At 36.5% G+C, this 21,379-nt stretch overlaps 1 protein-coding gene across 1 annotated transcript in view; it reads left to right on the forward strand.

The window, feature by feature from the left end:
- LOC134649650 (uncharacterized) overlaps positions 1–21,379 on the forward strand; it is a 112,367-nt gene continuing 90,988 nt past the window's right edge. The window contains exon 1 of the mRNA XM_063504488.1: positions 1–194. The gene's annotated coding sequence lies outside the window, so the exon portion shown is untranslated. The remainder of the gene's footprint in view (positions 195–21,379) is intronic.

The following is a 21,379-nucleotide window of genomic DNA, read 5'->3' on the forward strand; positions in this document are numbered from 1 at the left end:
ATAGCAGCATAGACAGTCGATTAGTGGACGGGTCTGAGGCAGGTATCGCGCGGCGCCTTGTCTTACCGGTCAAACGACAACGATCGAACGAAACGCCTCCATAATAACGAACAATAATAGTATTGTATACGTAAATAACCTATGGTTATGATACTTTAAGAACTTACAGTGTCGTGTGTGTTACAATTAAACAGGTACGTTTATTATGTAGTAAATATCTCAAGTGCATAGCGGTATCACATAACCAGAATTCTGGTTTGGATGCAGTCGCCAAAAGTATGCAGTTTGGTTATTAGTTTTGACTGCGTATGAATATTATTTTATTTCTAAGAGGTTAGAAAACTACTTTGGAATTATTCGTCGATGTGAAAAGGTGAGTCAGTAGTAAATATTTGAGTTTTAACGGTGTCTACGTTTTTCAAACAGGTTGTGTTGTAGTGTAGAGGTGAACTTTCTTTGACTCTATATCCACTTAGTTGTAGTTTTTAAAATGAGGTTTACATTTGCGTTTACAGTGTAGGTACTGACATCTAATTAAGTAGGTACCTTAGCAATAATTGGGGCATTCATTATTAATCATTAAAAGTTAATAACCTGACATCACTTTGCTGTAACTCGTTATAAGATTCATAAACGGATTTGCATTTTATGCATGTTTTAATATCACGTCATCAAATCCAGTTAAACCATGTCCCAGTAGGTAGACTTATTTAATATTCACGAGGCTCATAAATACAGTTATTTAGTAGACAGTTGACTTATACATACCTATAACCTTCGGCAAGTAGCTACGTGGAACTCGGGGAAGTATGTATTATATACATATAGGTACCTAACCTACAGGTCAAAGTGCAACAAAATTAGGCTTCGCTGCTGCGTTTGTCGAAGTACTTACGTACATTTATCTGGGCTATAGGTACTTAACCGTGAAAATCGAAGTTCGCAAATTGCGGGCATTTTTCTGTCACTCGCAATTTCGGTTTTCGCGGTAGCTCCTACCTAAGTAGACAGATTTTCGAATCAGCCTTATGTACTTAAAAAGTTGCAATCATCCATGAAATTTATATGAGTAGGGTAGCGTTCACCGAAAATAGATAAACATGAATTGGTAACTTTGTATTTACGTCGGTATCAACGCAATGCTACTTTCATTCTGGCATAGTTCCGACTATTGGAATCAATACCGCATTTTATCTGACCCTTCCTACATAGCTAGATAGCTAAGACGTAGTTATAAATCTCCCTAGCAACCGTTTGATAGAGCGTGTTTGAAAGGGTTGGCACTGTTGGCAGACTCGGGACATTTAGTTTTTCGTAGAGTCCGTGCGGAGAGAGAAGAGTCCTGAAATATATGGGATCCAATACATTCTATGACTCTTCTTTTTCCGCCCAGACTCTACCTATACCCTTAGTGTAAGGCCTGAGTGGACGCTCGAAGCGGGGCGTCGAGCTCCCAAGGGATTTGAACAGCGTGCACTAAGGCCGCTACTATACGTTTGCATTTGTTTGACATACACGCCGCACGCGTGAGCACGACGCGCAATCACTTGTGAGCCCGACGCCACGCTGCACGCCCCGCCGAACGCTCCGCTGCGAGCGTCCACTCAGGCCTTACACTTACTAATAAAACTTTGAAGGGCTGGTAGGGAGACTAGACTACATATCTAGGTGCTTAATCTTTATTGATTCCGAAATTAACTCCAAAAACTTTATATTTTAAAAATGTATCCAGATAAGATAGAGTCGGTAAAAACCAAATTTGCATGGCATTTGCAATGAGGAAGGTGTGGCAATGTCATTAATATTTTTTCTATGAAAATATACCATTATAATGCCTCTACCTCACTTAGTTCTGTTCAAGACGGTGTAAAGTTAGCTTAGACGGACTCTACTAGGCACTTGGTGTTTTCTTTCGATCTGGCAACTCGCCGACAAACACCAAATTTTTCCCCAAATAAAATTAAGTCAATAAGCATGGTATTTGTAGAAACCTTGATAAGACAAGCTTTTGTTCAGGTAAATACCAAACAGGTATTTTTTAGGGCTGGGTTCCTTATCATTTTAACGGATGCATGACAAAGCCCTTATAAAAACAGCATAAAAAATCTATTGTCATTTTTAAAAACAGGTGCCTAAGATGTCCCATGTAGGTGGGTTGGACCACAATCCCTCATAAATAATTACCATGCATATTCTTCTCTACAAATACCACTACTAAATACCTAACCTAGTCTACCAATTTACCTCTAAAGTTTTCCTGCAATCTTGATTTGCTCATCCGTCCACCAGTAGCCAGCTAAAGTAGATAACGATGTACGGCACCATACGTTATGTTGGATATTCAAACGGTAGCGCTTCAACCCAGTTACCACAGAGTGTGGTGCAAAACTTCAGTTGTCAAAATTCTGGTCTCTGTTATTTTGTAATGCTATACGTATTAAGGATGACTCACGTTAGACCGGGCCGTGTCCGGGCCGGAGCTTCCGGCGCTTACTTTTCTATGACAGATAACAGGTGATCACGTGATGCTTCCATAGAAAACGAAGCTCCGGCCCGGACACGGCCCGGTCTAACGTGAGTCATCCTTTAAGGTGACGCGGCGGTGGCGGTACGCTGCGGTCTTGATGCGGTGTCTGTCAATTTCCTTGATAAAATGAGAGGCGGATTGAACGTCATAATCGGGGCAGACGGCGGCGAACGTCACACATTTTATCAAAGCTATATGCAGCGGCAATTTCAACGCCTCTGCAGTGCTATCGCAACAGTAACGCACCTGCAGTTGACATCTGAATGTCAACTTAACGCATTGTGTTGGATTTTCTAGATATCACCCAGCTGTCTTCTTATTATTCTAAATGATAGTACAGTTTTAGTTTTTTTTTTTATACAAGAAACAATCACCACGAACATGTTAATCTATATATATAAATGCAAGTGTCCTGACTGACTGACTGACTGACTGACTGACTGACTGATTCATCAACGCAGAGCCGAAACTACAAAAGCTAGAAAGTTGAAATTTGCACACTAGGTTGCATTTGTAAAGTGTACAAGAGATAAGAAGCGATTTTGAAAAATTCAACCCCTAAGGGGGTTAAAAAGGGGATGAAAGGTTGTATGGGGTTCAAGTTTTAGTTTAAGCTAGGAATTTGAAACTTTGTGAAAATGTATTATATTAAAAAACAAGAAAACTAATTTCAACGTTTTCGAAAATTCATCCCCCAAGGTGGTGAAAAAGGGGTTGAAAGTTTGTATGGAGATCAAATATTTTTGTGAGTGTAGGACGTGAAACTTTGTATATGGGTATGTTATTATAAGACAGTAAAAGTAATTTCAGCGTTTTTGAAAATTCATCCCCTAACAGGGTTAAAAAGGGGTTGAAAGTTTGAATCCATTACAAATGCTTTGAAACTTCTTAGAAAGGCATAATAGCCGATTACAAAAAACAGTAATTGCGACGTTTTAGGAAATTCAACCCCTAAGGGGGTAAAAAAGGGAATGAAACTTTGTCTTGGGGTGCAAATTTTATTTTAAGCTAGGACCTTGAAACTTTGCAAAAAGGTATTAAATTAAAAAACGAGAAAACTAATTTCAGCGTTTTTAAAAATTCATCCCCCGAGGTGGTGAAAAAGGGGTTGAAAGTTTGTACGGAGATCAAATATTATTGAGAGTGCGGGACTTCAATCTTTGTATAAAGCCATATTAATAGATCTCAAGAAAAGTAATTTCAGCGTTTTTTAAAATTCATCCCTTAAAAGGGTTAAAAAGGGGATGAAAGGTTGTATGGGGTTCAAGATTTATTTTAAGCTAGGAATTTGAAACTTTGTAAAAATGTATTAAATTAAAAAATAAGGAAACCAAATTCAGCGTTTTCGAAAATTCATCCCCCAAGGTGGTGAAAAAAGGGTTGAAAGTTTGTATGGAGATTAAATATTTTTGTGAGTGTGGGACTTGAAACTTTGTATATGGGTATATTATTATAAGACAAGAAAAGTAATTTCAGCGTTTTTAAAAATTCATCCTCTAACAGGGTTAAAAAGGGTTGAAAGTTTGAATCCATTACAAACGCTTTGAAACTTTTTAGAAAGGCATAATAGCCGATTGCAAAAAAAAGGAATTGCGACGTTTTAGGAAATTCAACTCCTAAGGGGGTAAAAAAGGGGATGAGACTTTGTCTTGGGGTGCAAATTTTATTTTAAGCTAGGACCTTGAAACTTCGCAAAAAGGTATGAAATTAAAAAACAACAAAACTTATTTCAGTGTTTTTAAAAATTCATCCCCCGAGGTGGTGAAAAAGGGGTTGAAAGTTTGTACGGAGATCAAATATTTTTTAGAGTGCGGGACTTCAATCTTTGTATAAAGCCATATTATTAGATCCCAAGAAAAGTAATTTCAGCGTTTCCAAAAATTCATCCCTTAAAAGGGTTAAAAGGGGGTTGAAAGTTTGAATCCATTACAAATGCTTTGAAACTTTTTAGAAAGGCATAATAACCGATTGCAAAAAAAAGGAATTGCGACGTTTTAGGAAATTCAACCCCTAAGGGGGTAAAAAAGGGGATGACACTTTGTCTTGGGGTGCAAATTTTATTTTAAGCTAGGACCTTGAAACTTCGTAAAAAGGTATGAAATTAAAAAACAACAAAAATAATTTCAGTGTTTTTAAAAATTCATCCCCCGAGGTGGTAAAAAAGGGGTTGAAAGTTTGTACGGAGATCAAATATTTTTTAGAGTGCGGGACTTGAATCTTTGTATAAAGCCATATTATTAGATCTCAAGAAAAGTTATTTCAGCGTTTACAAAAATTCATCCCTTATAAGGGTTAAAAAGGGGTTGAAAGATTGTATAGGGTTTAAATTTTTTTTAAGCTACGAATTTGTAACTTCGTAAAAAGTTATTTCATTAAAAGAGAAGTTTTTAAAAATTCATCCCCTGTAAGGATCCAAAAGGGGTTGAAAGTCTGTATAGGGTTCAAATTTTATTTAAAGCTAGGAACTTGAAACTTCGTAAAAAGGTATTTTATTAAAAAACAAAAAACCCTATTCAGCGATTTTAAAAATCATCCCCCGAGGAGGTGAAAAAGGGGTTGAAAGTTTGTATGGAGATCAAATATTTTTGAGAGTGCGGGACTTAAATCTTTGTATAAAGCCATATTATTAGAACACAAGAAAACTAATTTCAGCGTTTTTAAAAATTCATCCCATAACAGGGTTAAAAAGGGGTAGAAAGATTGTATAGGTTATAATTTTATTTAAAGCTAGGAACTTGAAGCTTTGTAAAAAGGTAAAGGTAAAGAAAACTAATCAGAGTCTTTGATAATTCATCGCCCAAGGTGGTGAAGGGGGTCAAAAATTTGTATGGAACCCAAATATTTATTTGAGTGCGGGACTTGAATCGTTGTATAAAGGCATATTATTACAGTACAAGAAAAGTAATTTCAGCGTTTTTCAAAATTCATCCCCTAAAAGTTTAAACAGGGGTTGAGAGTTGGTAGAGGGTTCAAATTTTATTTAAAGCTAGGAACTTCAAACTTCGTAAATAGGTAGTTAGGTAGTAGGTTTTATTAAATAGTGGACTTGAAAATCTTCTGCGGGTTGAGAGAGATTATATCGAGAACAATTTTATTCAGTTAGGGGCTTGAAACTTCGTAGCCAGGTTGTGAAAGACAAATCTCATGCGTTGTATAATAATTAACAAATGATTAACCGTCCCTACTGCTATCTTTTGCTGCATAATGTTCTAAAGCTAAACTAATGTAGAATGTATAACCACCAATATACAAATCCACGCGTACGAAGTCGCGGGTTACAGCTAGTTGCTCTATAAGTCTATGCTCTACTGAGTCTACTGGATCGGCAATTAAATAATTCGGTCGAGCAAATCTGTTCGTTCGTTATAAAATATTGGTGGGAACTTGAAACTTGATCTTGCTACCTCGTCATTAATAACTGTCTAAGAAAATGTTTCTAATAATTACGTTCGTATACCTATCAGAAACTTTCACTTGCCACTGGTAAAATAAAAGCTTTTAGGATTATTTTCAGTAAAGTTAATAGTTACCTAAAATTCTGACAAATGCGTTTTTTTCATCTTTTTTTTTGACTTTTCAAATATCACCTATCCAACAATTATGTTCCATCTATACTATCTATAGGTAACTAGACATTTCGCGATTTCGTCTTATCAGTCGAAAGACGTCCACCACTAGCCAAGATGGGCTTCCACAATGACCTGTGGGCTTCCAATGACCTGATGTGCGCTGCCCTCATTTAATAGTTTTCTTTCTTCCTTGTTGAGGGCCTTCCATTTTCTTTTTCGTGCAATTTTAAACGCTACTCCAATGCAAAAAAAAAACATTATTGTTGATATAGCTGTTTAAGTGTGAGTTTTACCGTTGGTTTATGGAATTGCTTGTTAATATAAGTCTCTAGATGTGCCTGTGTCTCTTGTGCTTCTGGGCCATTTTAATTAAAGTTGTCCCCTACACTTTTTTTTCAAAATTGGGATTTTTTTATGTTATTTCTACTCGGAATCATGAGTTCTTTTGATCCCAAGATCTTTCCGTGACCGCCGTACAAAGTCTATGAAAAATGGTAACGGAATGGAAAAAAAAAACCTAGGGACACTTTTTTTCTCCTATTAGGATAGAAAGAGCTCGTGATTCTGAGTAGTCATAACATAGAAATTTCCCAAATTAATAAAAAGTGTAGGGGACAACTTCAAATAAAATGGCCCTTCTATTCCGATTTAATTCCAAGCCGCACATGAAGAATTAAGTAATAGTACATTACTGCAGACGCCGGGAAAGAAGGGCTTGCCGGGTGAGTAGGTATAGCCGGCCGACCGTAGGGAGGCCGGATAGTGATACGAAGCCGGCAAGACCTTTTCACGGCTAGGCATGTATAGTGCTTTTCTCAAACATGCAATGAAATAAAAAAAAAAGCGGCCAAGTGCGAGTCGGACTCGCCCATGAAGGGTTCCGTATTTAGGCGATTTATGACGTATAAAAAAAAAACTACTTACTAGATCTCGTTCAAACCAATTTTCGGTGGAAGTTTACATGGTAGTGTACATCATATATTTTTTTTAGTTTTATCATTCTCTTATTTTAGAAGTTACAGGGGGGGGGACACACATTTTATCACTTTGGAAGTGTCTCTCGCGCAAACTATTCAGTTTAGAAAAAAATGATATTAGAAACCTCAATATCATTTTTGAAGACCTATCCATAGATACCCCACACGTATGGGTTTGATGAAAAAATTTTTTTTTAGTTTCAGTTCGAAGTATGGGGAACCCCAAAAATTTATTGTTTTTTTTCTATTTTTGTGTGAAAATCTTAATGCGGTTCACAGAATACATCTACTTACCAAGTTTCAACAGTATAGTTCTTATAGTTTCGGAGAAAAGTGGCTGTGACATACGGACGGACAGACGGACAGACGGACAGACAGACAGACATGACGAATCTATAAGGGTTCCGTTTTTTGCCATTTGGCTACGGAACCCTAAAAATACACCACAAAAAAAAAACAAATTTATAATCTTTATAATAAAAATCCAACTTCACAACAAAAGTTTTTTAATTTTCCTTCCAATCCCGCCATAATTGTTTTTTTTTACGGAAGTCGTCCGTATTTCGCGTGTGTCGTGTTCGAATAGACCTTATTAGGGCCATTATACACAATCTGATAATAAGAATCTCTATTTCTATAAATAAAATAAACGCAGAGGATTTTAAATATTGTCTATGGTCTCTGGTGACTTACGTATAGACAAAATTTTAAATTTATTCATCAACACATTGAATCATACAGATTCGTATTCTTAATATCAGTACGTTCGTGTATAACAGGCGTTAACACGGATATTTTGGTGCGATAATCATTCATTCACTAAAAATATAAAAAAAAAAATATAATTCGGCTGTTTAGCCTGTTCATGGACAAAGACCCCATGTTTACATTAGAATTTAAACAAAAAATTACTTCCCGGCCTAGGCCTTCAATTTCGTATGAAATTACTTTACAGTTCTCTGGAGTTGCTCCGCCCTAAACGTGATACTTCGAAGCCTGATATAACGCCCGGAGCGACGACATTTCATTGCATGTTTGAGAAAATACCTTTCCACTAATCATTTGAATACAGAATCGCTTTGTTATATTCATCCATAGAATTAGAATAGACAAGAACAACTGTCAATCTTCAAAAGTGCGACCAAAAATGAAATGCAAGTGTGTGCGTAAATTGTCTATGTGAGATCAAAAATAGTGATGTCATGTTACAACATATTAATAATCTGTCGGTGTTTGGTTGCTTTATCGACAACTTTTTCAAATGTGTTATTTTAAACGTATTATCCAGCGTATTTCGCTAGCGGTGCAAAGAGGAAACGCCAGCAGCGTACTAGGTACATTTAGCCGGGTACCTATGGCCTAATAGCATATAATTATATACCTACCCTTAATTTTTATATTTACCTAGTTATAAGTTTGTAAATTTGTTTGTTTGTTTGTAAATTACCGTTTTTAGGGTTCCGTACCTCAAAAGGAAAAAACGGAACCCTAATAGGATCACTCGTGCGTCTGTCTATCTGTCTGTCCGTCCGTCTATCACAGCCTATTTTCTCCGAAACTACTGGACCAATTAAGTTGAAATTTGCACACATATGTAAGTTTATGACCCAAAGATGGACGTGTAACGTAAACAAATGAATTTTAAATATGGAGGCCATTTTTGGGAGGTAAATGAGAAAATTAAAAAATAAAGTTTTTTCAAACTACATATATCGTGTTACATATCAGATGAAAGAGCTCATTGTAAGAATCTCAAATATATATTTTTTTAATTTTAGGATTAATGTTTCGCAGTTATTCAAGAAAATAGGCAAATAATGACCATCCCCCCCCCCCCTTATCTTCGAAACTACTGGGTCTAAAAAAATACACAAAATAGTTCTTTACCTATAGATGACAGGAAAACCTATCAGAAATGTGGTCAAGCGTGAGTCGGACTTAATGTACGGAACCCTTGAAACGCGAGTCCGACTCGCACTTGGCCGGTTTTTTTTCAAACGTTAAAATTTACGACGTTATGACGTATAAATAACACTTGAACTCCGTGTGCTATCAAAATCGTTACAGACTTATCTTAGTCTAACTCTTACTGTGTTGGAAAGTGAAGTTTAAATTTACTGCTAAACATGTGCACCTTCAAAAAGGTATAACAATCGTTATTATTTGAAGTCGGTTATAAAGGTTACATAGCTATTAATATACCGACAAGTTATCGATACTGTCATCTGAACATTTTGTCAAGCCCTAGCGTAAAGTAACAGTTTATGTTTTTACACAAAATATCTTAAATTATTGCGTAATATGATAAAATATTAGCACACAAAGGAAGAAAAACTTATAATTAACTGTATAAACCGGCTTCTTACACTTTTTATGCTGTTAATTTGACAAAATATTGTCAAGAAAATTTCGCTCGGAATATCATAATTCCTTTGAAATGAGTATTTGCTAGGTTTATTTGGCCCCGTGACACTGAAATCCGGTACACTACAAGACACTATCTTCATTGTATTACTTAATCAAATAGTTTTCTTCCGAACTTGTGTATATTTTTCAAATTGAAAATTACGGTGATACGCTCTTGGCCGTCCGCGGCCGTTGTCAAACTCCAAAATAGTCACGTTTTCTCATTTGTAGTCTGACTCTTTCGCACTCATGCGATGTTCATATACGCGAGGGCTTCCCTTTCGCACACTTCAGCTGTCTGTCAAGCGCGAGCGACAATTACAAGTTTGTGTATTCATCACATATTGATATCTCATACAGGGTATCGGATGACGTGTCAACTGTCAATGTCAACCGCAAGAAATTAGTCACACTCCGTGAGACGGCGCTGGAGGTTATGCTTGAAATATATTATCTTATTTTACAGAAGATGCGAAATAAAACAGAGACGATTGGAAGGAATGACAAAATTATTATCTCCTACAGATATGAAATAGGGTGATTCAAGAGGAAGGTTTAGATGTATAATTCGTAAAGGTTTTGTGTAAATTGGCATCTACATAGGCGGTTGTAATATTATACGCGTAGAGTTGTCAGTTTATACCTAAGTGTATAAAGATTGAAGATGGGACCTAATTATTTGCTAAAGCCTCAGAGAAGATTTGGCTTAGGAGGAATTTGGATCAAGGCAGCAAAGGACCATGCACAGGTTTAGAAGAAGGCATTTTTCGGCTAAGGACCACCACACACTAGCGTCTTTTGAGCGTCGGCGTCTAGTCAGCGCCATGCAAAATGGCGTCGCTGCACAGTTGCGTCAACGTTGCGTCGAGCAGCAGCCATGGAGTTGACTAGACGCCGATGCAAGAGACGCTAGTGAGGGGTCTCCCTAATTGTCAAATCTGTGTTTATTCGTTGCAGCCGTTACAGGTATGGTTCTTTCATCGAACCACTCTAACTAAACAATCGCAATCTAATAAATAGCAGGTATAGCCGCGTTTAGAGACGGTAAGTCATGGTAAGTCTCAAAGCGGCCATTAAAACGTAACGAATCGTGCTTCGTGCGTTAAGATTCAGTTTAACGAAGACATTTCGAAAGCGATAATCCTGCCTGATTATCTTGGTTTGGCACAAGTAATGTTTGTGAATGTATTGAAAGTGAGAAAGCAAGGTTAGTGGTGCTGGCGAGTGTAAACAAAGAAACATGGATAATACAGATGATTACATTTTGAACACTATTTGAAAATGTCATAACACAGCAATATGAATGGAATTCATCCATGAATCGCATATGCACTTTTGCAGCTAGCTGCACCTACTTACTTGAATAGATTAGCACAAAAACTATAAGCAAGATGCGAACCCGCGAATAATATTATAGACTATCGCCAACAGTTACTACTAACCAGGCTAAAATAATCCGTTAATTGTTTATTTATACGGGAGCGCGGAAGGAAGGGGGGGGGGGAACTAACTGCTCATTGTGTACAGCACATTTGAACTCGATCCCACTATTTAGGTAGTGGCATTGCACACTCGTCGCGCCTGCTGCCATCACTTCCTCATACCTAGCCAACGCCGGACTGATAACATAGAAAAATTGTTTATTTTAAAGATAAAAATTGTTCTAACATTTTAAAACCCGGTCGTTTTCCGGATGGGCCCTAAAGTCCCAAACTAGGACAAATCCAGGGAAACTCGGACGCATGGCAGTCCTTCTCCGACGTTACCGACGTGAACTAACCTGAGCCTACTGCCGTATTCGAACTTCAAGATATTCACAAGAGACGACATGTACTAGATCCATTCTAGATACGTCATAGTTTAGATTTCAACTAGTTGCAGCGCAATTCGAGCAACCAATGTCACTTTTACGTTAGATAGAGTTAGATATCTATTAGATGTGAATTGGATATCTAAGCCATATCTTGTGGAAATCGTCCAAGAGTATCTCCAGAATCGCGCAAATGTCAAATTTGACAGGTTAGATCTTAAACATATCGTTATAGTATCTTGGCGATGTCTAAAAGATATCTAACAGATGTCTATTTCAAAATCCGAATCGTGTTTTGGCGCTACTCAATCAACTTTTGTTGAGGCAGGGCAGGATGCTAAATTGTTTGCCGATAACTAGTACTCTCTGTTTGCAAAAATAAAAGCCTTGTGCTATTTCTTTACTTAGTACCCACTAGCGGCCCGCCCCGGATTCGCACGGGTAGTAAAGCGTGATTTTTTCCGACATCATTAGCAATAATCGTCATATTTCAACTAATTTATAAGTACACAACCTTAACAAATTATACCTAAACTTTCCTCAAGGATAACTCTACTGATTAAGTAAAGTTTTACCGTGATTTTACCTAATCGCAGAATTATTAGGCGCTTGACCCGTAAATAAATTGCATAATGGTAGTATGGTATCTGTACCTACCTAAGAATCTCAAATAGGTACTTAAACATAATACTAAACACATTGTATTCGTTAATATGTCGAAATCGAGTGCAATCTCGTATTGTGTCCTTTAAGTAACCTTTTAAAATACTCGGGTTAAACCACTCTTAACACGGCATGAGAACTTTAATTTTAAAATGTGCTGTTTTATTTCTTTTTGTGGTGTAATCTTGCTTGCAATGTGTATTGGATTACAAAATTTGTGTTGATTATCTTATAAGATTGCGTAATATTATTTTATTCCTAAGGACGTTTAATTTAACTATTATTTCAACAATAACTATTGACACTATGATAATCTTGATGGAACTTCAATCATTCATCTCTACGTGTCTCATCTCTGTAGTTTTAAAAATGACACCTTGTGTTTTAAGGATTACGGTAACTTCTACATTGTCCCTATTGACAAAATAAGAGGTTTAGGCAGTAAACATAATTAATCTCTTACTAATCGGTCGTGGGAATTCGTTACATGACATAATCGGCAGACTGTCTCTTGTTTCTTACATCTTCAGCCTTTTTGTTCAGTTGCGTGATAAGCAAGCTGGAGAAATCAAGATGGGATTGTTGAACTAAAATCCGGGCGTATTCACATTTCACAGTTATAAGGATGGATTCATTAGCTTAGAGTAGGTCTCCAAGTCCGAACTACGAGAACTCTTCCTATCTAACCTGCCCAAGGAACCGGGACAGCCGGGGTCTTGGCACTTGGGGTCGAAATGTTTGGTGACCCTTCTCTCTTTAGCCTGTCTATACTATATGATGATGATGATGTCTAATTGTCTATACTATATATGTAGGTGTCGGATCAGGATCAGGGTCCATTTTCCGTATGAAACATTAATATCCAAAATAAATGGTGGTAAGATTTTGGATTTCCATGGTTTAAATAAATACTAGGAATTACTTGGTGTCAGTTCCACTCCTATAGATTTCTAAAGATAGTTTGAGTATCTACAAGGGAGACTATTTTGGAATATGACTGATTAAATCAATTAAAGACTCACAAGAATCACTGTTGAAAATGCTAGTAAGTCTTCTGTTTTAAATGCAGCTGTGCTGAAATTACAAGTTCTTATATAGGTAAGATAACATCATCATCATCAAGATAACATAATTCTATAATTATATTGAAAAAGGTGTCTGACAGTTTCAATTATGCTGTACATAATTGGTAAAGATAAAGATATGTAGTTGCAATGCAATGCAGATTTGCAATGGCTTTTGTTTTCGAATAAAACTTAGCTCTACCACCATAAGCTCAACAAGGAACCACACATATATAAAAAACATAGAAAAGACAGGAAAAACCAGAACGTTAATTGGCTACCCATCTGCGCCATACTAACGTGAATTCTTCGCCAAACATAGTCATGCAAGCCACATGTGGTCGAGAACCGATGCCTATGGCGAGTGATACGCGAGATTTCTTACAAGGGTCTAGTAGAAGTAGCAAAGCACTTATATTGTGTGCAATACAGGTTAGATTACAAGCTCATTTCTAAAACAAAGCAGAACTAAGAAAATCTTACGTGGAGTAATCGCAAGAATGTGATAGAATCATAGAACTGACAGACAAACTTACACAATGTGTTACTTGGCTTGACCACAAAATGGCTTCGTCTCACCATCAGGTGCATATCTGATATTTAGGATTTAAAGAATCCAATCCATTTGAGTGCGTTCTGCGTTCCACTCTATGCATTTTAACGCGAGACGCACTATTTACCAACAAATACGATCCTTATTCCGAATTCAATCCATTCCATAACGCACTGGGCGTTCCCGAATAGTTTAAGTTTAAGGGTCGTTTTCTTGTCTCCTTCTAACTTGCATTCCCGTTAAGGTCGGGATAGCAGGCTGTTAACATTTGACCTTTAGCAGAACTGTAACCTCGGTCGTGGTTCAAAAGTTTTTGTACTTTGTACAAAATACCAATCTATAACGAGATTTTCCACTAAATACATGAGATAGACACTAGTCTTGATTGATACTAAAACGAGTCCCACCAAGCGAAAAGACCACGTTGTGTACCTAAAACCTGCAGCAGATAACAAACTTCTAAGAACCTAACCTCAACCTAAGTACTTCACGTGTGAGTTTCCCATTCCAACTCCATTAGCGTTAATGACCTGTGCAATCAGTCCAGTTCAATCTAGGAAACTTTTTTCGATCTACTGTACCTAGAAGCGCAAGCGTGGTAGGGGTTCTCATAAAGGTACCAACCACGTACCAACAGACGTTCAGTATAGACAGTATCATGATTCTCGATGACTATGACATGCAATCCACTCGCGTCGCATCCACACGGAGTTATCTTTTCTTTTTCTCGCTCGTTTCATCTGAACAGATCGCTTGATCGGGATTAACGTGTAATTATGAGTATATAATTGTTATAAAATTTAATCCCTAAAAGCTTATAGGCTTTCATTTTCCATATTGAGGTGTGTAGTGTGTAACGACTAACGACAGATGACATAGGACGTCTTAAGCCGGCTCAACACTTTAATCCGTCTAATGAGTCGGCAGCTTGGCACACTACAAAACGTTGCGTTATACATCGTGTTCCTTATATGCTGAAGGGCCTTGACTCGTGACCTACAAGAACATTTTTGCCAACACCTATTTCTTCCTGGTCTTCGTCAAGTAAGGCTTCATGAAAAATATAGACTCGCTAGAGATTATCAGATTACTCTTTTATCTTTGAACAGTGGGAACAACGACACATCTCTTATTCTTGAGCACATTTCCTATTCTTTATTAGTGTTGGTCTCTGCTACAGCAGCTCGCTCTTTTACTTGTCCGGGTTATCCGGGTATATATTGATACTATCGATATCGACATCGACACATCAATAATCATCAATAAAGATCGCAAAGATCGCATACTGAAGGTATGTAGTGTACTGATACAGACACCGTAGTAGGGGAACGCATTAAGTATGCAGTCCAGTATACCGACACCCAGCGGCAGGACATTGCACCCGCGCTCCCTTCCTTTACTAACTTATGACTTTATGTCTTGTCTTTGCTTATATGGTGCCGATATAATCCGTTGCGTATTAACGGGTGTTGATCTTTGAGCCTTGGGTGGAATAAAATACAAATAATATAGGTACGTTCAAATCGTTCAATAGATAGGCTTTCTTACTTAGATACCAAATTTGTAAGAATAAAAATGAGTTTTTGGAGAGTTTTAATATGCATTTTGTCTTTACTTATACACATGATATGTAAGGTGTAATTATTATGAAATGTTGTTCTTTTAACTTTGAAATAATAAAGACTATTCTACAAAACTTTGTTAATCTATCAGAAAGCTTCTGAGATGTAAGATAAGAAATATAATATAGGACAATCCGGCTTTATAAAAAAAACATGGGTAGCTTAAAAAAACTTATTTAGATAGCTCGGTTACATTTTTATTACAACAATCCGCAAAAAATTAAGTTTACAAAAGCATGTTTGATTTATAAATCAGAAAATAAACCCATAAGCAGGTACCTTAGAGACAGTACTATAAGTAATTATTAAAAAAAAAAAAACAGTTCAATCGGAAACTGAACTATTACATACTAACAGGGCAAGTTAAATAAAAGCTTGTAAAAAATATTACATTAAAGTTTTAATTATTTACTTACTACTTATCTAATTCTAATTAATTAAAACAAACGTTCATCTCCCTGACTCGTCAGCTCTATTTACATTATTCTCGTCAGAACCGCTATTAGTACTGCAATATCTGTCGTAAGCGATAGCCCGCGGCCCTGCCTGTGCCCTGAATCTACGATGAGGCCGCAGCCAACCGTCAATCACGTCCCACTACAATATTGGAAAATTTGGCACACTATCGCCGCAATCATATCTAGCACATTGTGTCAATAACCATTAACCACAGGAAAGATATTGAAATACTTTTGTATCTTTGATGTCTTCTCGTACTTTGTATTTAAGCAACGTCAGGATAGCTGGGCCATGGAAGATTGTGTTAGTTTGATATCCAAACTTTGTGTGCGTAATAGGTACCATAGCCTGTTTAGATACTTTAGATATTTGTCACACTAATGTCGCCATACAAGATATGTACTTATGTCTAGAACATTATCCTGATAGAGTCGGACCAAGCTAATTCTGCATGGCATTTGCAAAACAATGTGTGGCAAAGTCACCTTGAATGTCAAATTTATATGGAAATATGACGTTTATAATGCTCCTTATGGGTCCTCCAAGGATATCCTCTCACTGTGTTTTGTTCATGTCGGTGCAAAGATAGCGTAGACGGATCTATTAAAAGCATGTCGTAAATGTATCCAGATCCTAAATCAATAGATACCCAATATCGACAGTTGCAGAGGTGTAACTTGAGTGACAACTGTGCCGTTATTTCCTACAAATCGGCTCGCATACTAAGGAAGTCTGCACTTTAGTGCCACAGGATTATCGTCCTTGTTCTGAAGCGGAAACCGGTTATAATCTTTTGAACGACTCGATAACCGATACTTACAGGCCAATTCGAGTTTTAGTTATTCGATCTGTTTCCAATAATTATGATAGGTAGGTACTGATCTGATTGGTGTCTGACCAAGGCCCAAATGTCTCAACTCAACCGCCAGTGCCACAAATAACATACTTACGTTAATTATTTATTTAAAAAAAAATACGTATTGCGTCACTTGACGGTTTGGGAGTCGTCTGCCGCTGCACCAGGCCTTCTGACAGAGCACTGGACATGGTACGAGGCCAGTGTATCTTTCTACACAAGTCACGTCCCATGCCAAGGGCCATCTTAGAAACCACGGAACGATTAATTAGATTAATTAGACCAACTTTTACGTTATTGTGCATGAAATTATGCCCTACAAGCTCAATATGACCATAACAAACCCTAAAACCAGCCAGAACAGATTACTAATGGACTCGTTAATTATGTACTGACACTTAACACGTATCTAGATCTCGAATATGTAAATATAAGGTCACATTTAATCTGGCTAGTCCATATTCATTTCTAATAATGAGTGCAACAAATTATCACCTGCCTTATTGGAGACAAATATCCATGCTAATAGCTCGTAGCTTGTTAAAAGAGTGATTAAACTAATTAAAATGAAAAACTGTTTGTGCTAAATGTGCTTTTAACGCTTATTAGTCCTTATTTGGTTGAAATCTAGCGCGTTTGGTAATTAGAATCTGTTTTCAGGGAAACGCAAAAAGAAACATGGTAAGATACTGTACTGTAGGTATAGTACCTAATATAGAACAATCAATTAAGAATGATTTATCCATCCCATACGTTAAACGTGGCGGTATCGGTATCCTGCGCCCAGGGAAGCCAAGTCCTTGCGGTTCTAATTCTAACCGTCAAATACTTGGAGAAATGGCGAAGGAAAGCAGGATATCATGTTCTACGTGGCCCGTTGAGCAACTTCGTCACTCTAGAAAGTGGGATTTCAGGATAGCCAAATGTCTAGACAAGAAATCTCTTCGGCACTCTGGGTTTATACATACGCTTTGGAGTATTGCAGTGCACGGAGAGAAAAAATATTGTTCGAATTAAAAACCTGCTTTCTAAAAGACGGGATTATCAAACTTTATTAATTTTTACATTTTTTTTCTAGGCGATAGAAAATAATATAATTTCAAGTAAGTTTTATTAATTTCATAGTATAGGAAATACAAAACGGTTTTACTTAATCGTGAAATTAATATTCTTTACTCGGAATAACAGATTTGTATAAATTCTATAAAACTTTCCTTGAGTTTATAAATGGTGTACTAGTTACAGTACGTAAAGATTACTAGATAATACAAATGGGATTTATTAAAATCGGTGGCTACAAATAAGTATTAATAATTATAAGTCAATTCTGATTTCTATACTTGGTAATCTTGTAATAACAAGTCCCTTTCTTATTCTTATGAGTTTTATTCTTATTTCCGTAAATAGTAAATAGCTTTATAGATATTAGTAAAGTGTACTAATAACAAGATTCCTAAACGCACTAGCCGCCCCTCCCCCCGCACGCGTACTCCGTATCCATCTTTGACTCGTCCATTTTGCTTGTAACCTCATCGGCGAAAGGAGCTCATCGGAGAAATTATGTTTGGTGCATGTGGTGTGTCGTTGAATGGAACTATGACTAAGTCTAGTTTTAACTACGTTGAACATATAACAAAGAAACCTGTAAAATTGGGCCAGCGACTTGTAAGTAACCATAATTGCAATTTACAGATGCACCCGTACCTGATCCTGATCCAATCCATTCAAGCGCGATTGGAGCGTGCCACGCAAATTTAGATCACGTAAGAAGTGATCGTTCCTTACGGGATCTAAATATGTCTGGTACGTTTCGATAGCGTTTGGATCGCTTGGATCAGGCTCAGATGCGGATGCATCTGTACATTGCAATTATGGTTACTTGAAATCAAATCGCAGCTTACTAAATCCCATGAATTATTCTATAGGTTTGTAATTTCTAGTAAAAATATTACTGAAAATAAGAGTGCTGCTTTATTGTTTCCAAGCAAACTATTGTGAATTTTAGTCACGGGATTAGTAAAACCAAGAAACAAAACACTAGATAAAACTTCTCAGCTTTATAAATTCCATGACTTTTTTTTGTAATTTCTAGTAAAGTTTACTTGTTTTTAGTAAACAGTATTGTTGTTTCAAAAAGAACAATTTTTTTGGTGTTAGTAAATACAATTAGTAAAACTGGTTCATAACCGTTAGTATAATCTACTTGTCATGGGATTCACTAAAATTTTACTAATGATTAATATTTTTTACTTGATTCTACAAAAAAATTCTCTCCGTGTGTGTGCTGTGTGTGGCTCGCAAAATTACAGAGATAAATTCACGACGATATTTAAAAAGACCGGCCAAGTGCGAGTTGGACTCGCGCACGGAGGGTTCCGCACCATCAACAAAAAATAGAGCAAAACAAGCAAAAAAAACGGTCACCCATCCAAGTACTGACCCCGCCCGACGTTGCTTAACTTCGGTCAAAAATCACGTTTGTTGTATGGGAGCCCCACTTAAATCTTTATTTTATTTTGTTTTTAGTATTTGTTGTTATAGCGGCAACAGAAATACATCATCTGTGAAAATTTCACGGTTCGTGAGATACAGCCTGGTGACAGACGGACGGACGGACGGACGGACAGCGGAGTCTTAGTAATAGGGTCCCGTTTTTACCCTTTGGGTACGGAACCCTAAAAAGATTTCTACGACATACTTATGCAGGTGAAATAACATTGCCAGTGTTATTTCACCGAAAAGTTTCGTTATCTAAATTGTTGCATAGGCAGGATAAATTAAATTAAATTTATATTTTACCGTTTCTTTCACACTCATCGCCTCTTTTTCGGCTAAACGATCTTAAGCGACCGTAATTAAAGATATGGCTATCTTCAGTCTCATCTCTATCAACTTTCATTTTGACATTCATGTCACTATAGTACAACTGTAGATGAATATTTTTTCTACTTTCTCTGACATCTGATCTATTGTGTAAAATTTCACTTTTATAAATAACATAAATAAATAATAATATTAGTACTAAGGGGAAACCTGGTAAGAGTAAGCTCAAACGTGTTTAGCTAGAGGTCTGTCTCGTAAGTTCAAAAATTGTTAGGTACGAATCAGATACAATACAAACTTATTAATTTTATCATATAAAGTTTGTTCTAATTCCACCAAATTTAATGTTGTTAAAGAAAGATAAGTAATAGAAATAAGGAGGATAATGGATGCATTGGAGGTTTTTTCCTGTGATTGCAATAGCTACTGATTACCCGACAACGTTGGAGGAAAGACAGTTACAGTTAAGCAAGTAACATAATGTACCAAGAGGATATTTCATTGCAATCTACACTTGACAATTGACATCCCATTAAAATTCATACATATCAGAGCAAAGATTGAATATTCATTCAATCTTGCAAACAAATTTACATACAAGCGACAGTTTCGCCCCTAGCATATGCCATGGGGCCAATTCGACTTATTTTAATGACAGTTTGTGATGTGAAAAATCATTGGGAGAATGATATATATGTCGCAGGGAAATGATCAAAACAGAGATTTGAACAAATCTCTAAGGGATATGATCAAATCACGCAGGATGTTAAAATGGCGAATCCATATCATCATTTCCCTAGAAAAATTCAGTCATTTGACCAAATCACTGACTCTGTTTAGTGAAAAGACAAAATCGGCCAATAAACGCGAAACGCTTTTTCATTTCACTAGATTTGTTTAGGAATTTGATAAAATCCCTAACCACGACAGTAAGTTGACGAAACGAACTCAAAAAGTCAACTAGTTTTATCATTTCGCTAAACAAGTTTAGTGAAATGATAAAGTCTCAACTGGAAGATGGTACATATATGGTGATTTGATTAAATCTCTGAACGGTTTAGTGAAATGACGAAAGCAAGTATAGAATACAACAGTTTACTCTCTACAGTTAAGCGATTTGATCAAATCTCTGACTAGATTAAGTGAAATTTTTTGAAAATATCGGCTGAAAAAATGAAAGAGACTTCTCTGCACAAATTCAAAGTTGCTAATCAAATCAAGCGTGTTGGTGGACATTCCTGAGGTAGACAGAGGTCCATTAGATGGAAGTAATGTACCGGGGATTGTTTTAAATATCTGCTAAGCTAAGCTAAGTTTTTATTTAAAAGCTAAGTATTTGGAGGTCAGGGGTTCAAGAAGTGTTCCTGTGAAAAGTCCAAAGTACAATGCAAAACAAATAGATGTGCCTGTAAAAAAAATACTGTCACGTGTAACTCAAGATGCCACAAATCTACACATGTTTTAACAAATAATTGGCTACTTTTCCTACTAGCACACTACTAGTCAAATCAGCTACTTTTTTAGAATTGTCAAAACGATTTCCTAATATGGAATTTATATGAAAACCTGTATAGTGACGTCACGGTCAACTCACGTACTTTACTACATTTCAATCCGATTTATTAAAAAAAAATATGTTTAAAATAACTGCTGTCTACGTTTTTCTAATAATTATCTGGTGCTTTATTTCGTGCACGGTGTGAAATAATTAATTTGAAGTAGAGGAAAGTACTCTATTAGAATTACGTTTACGCACTTGTAGCTTCGTTTTTCATTACCGTCAAAACTGGCAACTTTACCATCAGAAGGTAACTTTACCATAGTCTAATGTAGTAAGAAAGTATGGTATAATTATAATAATTAAAAAGACAATCCCTTTTAATAATTAATTATTTTGTTTCAATTTACAACCACCTATTCTTGTATTCGATTAACTTTGATACCTACAGTACTATTGACATTTTACCTCAATCGCTTACAAATCGCTTAACTGTAGAGTAAACTGTTGTATTCTGTACTTGCTTTCGTCATTTCACTAAACCGTTCAGAG

The sequence above is a fragment of the Cydia amplana genome, chromosome 7, assembly GCF_948474715.1.
Source record: "Cydia amplana chromosome 7, ilCydAmpl1.1, whole genome shotgun sequence".
Taxonomy (NCBI): domain Eukaryota; kingdom Metazoa; phylum Arthropoda; class Insecta; order Lepidoptera; family Tortricidae; genus Cydia; species Cydia amplana.